At 42.4% G+C, this 5,235-nt stretch overlaps 1 pseudogene; it reads right to left on the reverse strand.

Annotated features, from left to right (window-relative positions):
* Positions 1-627: 627 nt before the first annotated feature.
* On the reverse strand, positions 628-2,214 carry LOC146763026 (uncharacterized; annotated as a pseudogene).
* Between the last annotated feature and the right edge of the window lie 3,021 nt (positions 2,215-5,235).

A 5,235-nucleotide genomic window follows, 5' to 3' on the forward strand; every position in this document is an offset into this window, starting at 1 on the left:
ACCAGAGTCACCCCAACAGTTCATTCTGCTTAAAGGTGGAGAGTGAAGTAGGCATTGCAGCAGGCCGCCTTGTGCTGGGTCCATGCTGGGTCATCGCCAAGTCCTTGCCAACTCCTTGCGAAATTCTTGCCGGGCCTTGTTTGAAACAGCTAACGTAATGGTACAGTGGTTGCACCTGCACTGTTGCCTTCTCCAAGCCGGAACTACAGCGGGGCGGGGGGGGGGGGGGGGGGGGTTCTTTCTCATGGCAATCAGCAGAGAAATGAGTGAGGGTCTTCAGATGGCCTCTTACACCACCCCGTGACTGACGATTGCCCTCAAGAGATCTTCAGCAGGGTTCCGTAGTGTCATTGTGAAGTCTTCAGGACTCATCCAGTGTTGGCAGCACATCCCAGAGAAGGGAAAAAGGAAAAAGAGGGGAAAAGAAAGCAGGGAAAATACTAAAACAATAAACAATAATTAGTATTAATTGAAACAACAATAAGTCAGTATAATCAATGTTAATTAAATTTGATCAATCAATATTAATTAAAACAATTTTCTAAGTAATAAACAATAATAATTCAAAACAGGTTTTCTAAGTGACTAGAAAAAATCATAAAAAGGAAAAAGAAAATTATTCTAATCTTATAATTGCCTTGTGTCCACAGTCCTGGGGATGTCTATAGTATAAAGGACATCGGCCAAGTGGTGTGCAATGATTATAGATGTCAATTTTGTTAATCGTTTTATCATTCTCCAATTCATAATAAGCAAGATTGCTGATAAAACAAAACCAATCAAAACTAAATTAAAAAGGACAACAATGGGATGACACAATTTGTTCAGGACACCAGTAGTAGTCGGTGACCAACCAAAAAGAGTATCCCACCATCTGTGTTCAGCATCACTTTTCACCCTTTCCACAACCCGATGTATTTCTTGCACATCATGATGAACAGCTACCAGTGTTTTCTGTCCGTTCTTGATTTTTCCTAAGATTTCAATTAAGTCCTGGTTAAGCAACAATTGCCTTACCAGAGTAAGATTCATTACAATGGGGGTAGGCAATAGCTTATGAATCAGTGTGTAATTGGATTCTAAAAGTTGATATGAAGTAACTGTAGCTTCAAAAGAAAAACCACATCCTGTAATTTTAGTGAAGTTGCAAGCACAAAAATTTGAATTATTTTAGTATCTACTACTGTGTCTTCTACAAACACCATGTTACAAGCAGTTCTAAAGCATGCACACCCATTACCAATATATACAAGGAATGTTTCAGAAGTTTCGTTAGGATGAATTTCAAAGTGACAGATATTTTGTTCTGTGTCCAGACAAATATCTTGAGCTATAATTGCATTGCTTTCACAGATAAACCCTTGTTGTTCTCGGACAATACAAGATTCTAAATTAACAGTTTGCCATTTATCATCAATTTGTTGGGCCCATTCTCTATGCTCGGAAGGATAGAGAGTGGCTTCATCATGATTCAATCCTAATGCAATGATGGGGAATATCAAATGTACTGAAGCATTACATATGGTTAACACAAAAGCTGTGGCTAAGTTTGTGGTGGGGTCATAGGTAAAGTTCACCAAATTCCACCAGGACTGGAAATTTCTTTCAAAGTCAGTGGCACTGTCCCAAACTATTTTCCGAATTTTAGGAGGAAACGTGCCTTCTTCACCTTCTCTTACAATTGAAACAGCAACTGACTGCATCCATAATTGTGCCTGGATGCAGCTAAGGGCTAAGGAAATGGTGTTTTGTGTAGCATTGAGTGCATCAGTTATCAATTCGTGGTCATTTGTATTTACCTTTTCCCAATTTGGTAATTAATATATTTGATAACAACCACTGATGTGTTCCCAAGGCCGATAAGGACGATTGCAGTGGTTGTTGTAATTTGGTCAAATCTTTAGCTGTAGCAGCCAATTTATTCATTAATACTTCTGAATCAATACTATTTAGAATTCCCAATCCTGTTCCCACAACACCAGTTATGTCTCTTGGCACCCATGTTTTAGAAGGGTTCCACTGTCGCAACCAGGTCGTCCAACCTTGGAAAGAAGTTTTCAAGAAAGGTGAACAAGCTAGCTAAATTTCTGACACATTGTTTTGCATTAGCAATTTAACTTGTTTAAGAGACCATACCGGATTGAACAATACCTGTTGTTGGCCAGTTTTCCTGATTATATATGGTCCAACTTCAGAAATTTTCGGGGTAAGCATAACTGATGATTAGGCTTGAGTGGTGGTGGTAAGAACTGTAGTAGTTTGGGTTATAGCATTTATTATAAATTTAAAAGGAAGTCCTTCAGTATCTTTGGCCCAAAGACAAACTATTTCTGCAGTTTGTGTTAATGTAAAATTGTGCCAACAATCCTGTATGCTCAGATGTGTGCAAACCTCTTGCTTTTTTGTTTTACCTGTTAGGACACTAATTGAAGTTGCCTTACTGTAGGCAGTTTTGTTAATCATTCGGCATCCTATACTAATTTTCTCCCCTATTTCCCCTTAAAGCTGCCAGTTTTTTTGTTCTTTCCATTCTTGCCTAGTGTATATTTGATTATCATGCATAACAAGAGTTAGTAGATTTAAATCCTTTACTTTGCCCATGTATCCAGAAAAATAAACAAAAGCTTGTGACCATGGCCCTTCGGTAAAGGGACTTTCTGTCAATTGGGGTGTAACTATTGTGTTATTGTCGGTTGTAGCATAGAGTTTAAATTTGTAAACCAGACCTTGCAAGTCCAACTGGTTGGTTAAGTTGTTTTGCCAATGACATGTCACATAAGTAGTTTTAGCTAAAACAAAATTATACCAGTAATCATTGGGTTCATATTTGCAATCTAATGTAATCACGACATTGTTGGATTGGGGACCTGAAGTATAATTACCAGTATATTCTTGGCGGCAGCACAGGGTAAGGGGAAATGTTTTTATACACTTCCATTTCCTTGTAGGGCACACTTTCGGTGAAGGAATTTCCAAATTATTTTTTCCTCCTGGTTCCATAAAATTTCCAGCAACTGTGATAGAGGAAACTTTCTCATGTAGGAATCCTTCCACTTTTCTGCATGCTACCACAATAGTCTCACCAATCATTTCAGTTAGGGTTCTGGTCCAGTCATTCTGATCCCATTTCCACTCACTTGGACGATATACCTTAGAGTTATGTAGTACGCCAGTTGCCAGATTCAGGTGGCGATCTTTAGGATATGATCCTAGCACGTTAGTGTGTTTGATGGTAGCTTCAGACCACAACCACTCAGGGGGGTGCTGGCCGTGGAGTTGTGGTAATATGCAGAAAAGTATCACCAATTTTATCATGGTTTAGATGATCATGTCCCTCAGGGTTCTTCTGTAAAAGCATAAATAACAGAAAAATCCTGCCACTATAAGGCAGAAAAGGTTAAAATTATGGAATTATCCAGCGTGTATTTATCCGGTGCTCTTTTCCCAGAGCATCAGAGGCAATCCATGCATATTTATTCAGAGGGGTTTTCAGCACAAGTGGTACCTCCCCTACAGTAGGGAGGTCTACCAAGACAGGTTGCCCAAGGTAATGTGCAGGATTTTTAGAATCATCAGGTCCTTGCAGTGAGGGAATTATGCTTGGAGCTGTTGGACAGAAAGCAGTGATCTTGGGGCACCCATTCACTCCCCACCTGTCATTTACACCTTTAACAGCTTCCCACAACCAAAGGTCCCAATTTCCTTCCTGTGGTCTCAACAATAATTTTAAAAGACCATTAGTCCTTTCTACGATCCCGTTAGCTTGGGAATAGTAAGGGGCATGAAAAGTCCATTTAATTCCTTTGCTTTTTTCCAAGTCCTGTACGACTCTAGCAGTGAAATTAGATCCATTATCAGATTGTATTTCCGGTGGCTTTGGGAAAGTTCCAAACCACCCCTGCAAAGCTTTGACAGTATTGTCTCCTGTAGCTCTTTTGAACGCATCAGCTTGGACTAACCCGGATACAATCTCTACTCCTACTAGCACTGTCGTGGTTTGACACGGAAAAAGAATTTTTCCGGAAGGAAGAGGTCAATTTGGATATTGACCAATTGAAGGTGGACACGCCTCTGAGAACACAGAGGGGTTAAAAGCAGAATTCCCAGGAGAACTCGCTCTCTTTGGTTCCGGTCAGCGTGCAGTGCAGGACTCTCCCCTGCCAGGCGACGAGCTGGGTGGGGGAGGGGAAGGCCCATGGCCTAACTGAGGTAGGCACAAGGGTGGTGGAAGGACTGGAACCCCCTGCAGATGGAAGGGTGGAGAAAATATGGGATGTCTCTGTTCGCCCCCCAGAGTCTCTTGGCAGCGGCGGCTTGTCAGCAGTTTCAACACGGGGAAGGAGAAGCGTGGGGTGGGGGGGGGGGGGGGGCGCAAGGTGCCCAACTGCTTGTGGGAGACAGAGCCTGGGCAGAGAGCCAGCCAGGGAGTCCGTACTTTTAACCCTTCCTTGAGAGATGAAAGCTTTGTGAAATTTCACTACTCCTCGGTTTGAAAGAGAGGAAGAGAGCCAGCTTGGACCCTGGGATATTAGAAGGAGAAATTCTAGATGGGAGGGAGACAAGGAGTGGCTTTTGGCTGGACTTTTTTCCTTGGTAGCCACCGACTGAAATCAATCTTCTCCTCCAAGGGAGACTGTATTTTAGGAGGATGCCAGTGAGCCAAGAGACATGCTTCAGCTGGGAAAAGACAGAAGTTGAGTGAACAGAGAAAATTAGGGGGTTTGTGGTGGTGCCCCCTGTCCTCAGAGAAGGAGAAGAGAAGAAGACCTCTGTTCTTGGACCCCTGGCCCCAGGGGAAAATGGGGGGCACTGTGGTCTCAAAAAATGAAAAACTGAACTGTTGTGTTCTCCCCTCTTGGCAGGCATCCTTGAAAGGAAAAAAATCCTAAAAGCAGTTTGTCCATCCATGCATTGGTGGTGAGAGCACTGTGCATGGAAAGGAGAAGGGTCACCATGGCAAACTTTTTCTCTGTGCGGTGCCATGTGTGACATGGAAACACATGATGTGGCAGCTGTGTTTCCTGGGGGATCTGTGGCACAGGAGAGACTCCTGTTCCCTCGATGGACTGAGTATCGATTGTCTAGAGGGTGGAAACCTGATTGGGGTCCAGATTGTGTCTCACTGTGGTTTGTTGGAGTTGGGTGGTGGGAGGGGGAATGCTTTGCAAGGTTTTCATTCTGATCTTTGTGTGTGGTTTTTTTTTTTCCTTCTTTTTTCTTTTATAGTAGTAGTTT

Source organism: Lonchura striata, chromosome W, assembly GCF_050655825.1.
Source record: "Lonchura striata isolate lonStrDom1 chromosome W, ASM5065582v1, whole genome shotgun sequence".
Classification (NCBI taxonomy): domain Eukaryota; kingdom Metazoa; phylum Chordata; class Aves; order Passeriformes; family Estrildidae; genus Lonchura; species Lonchura striata.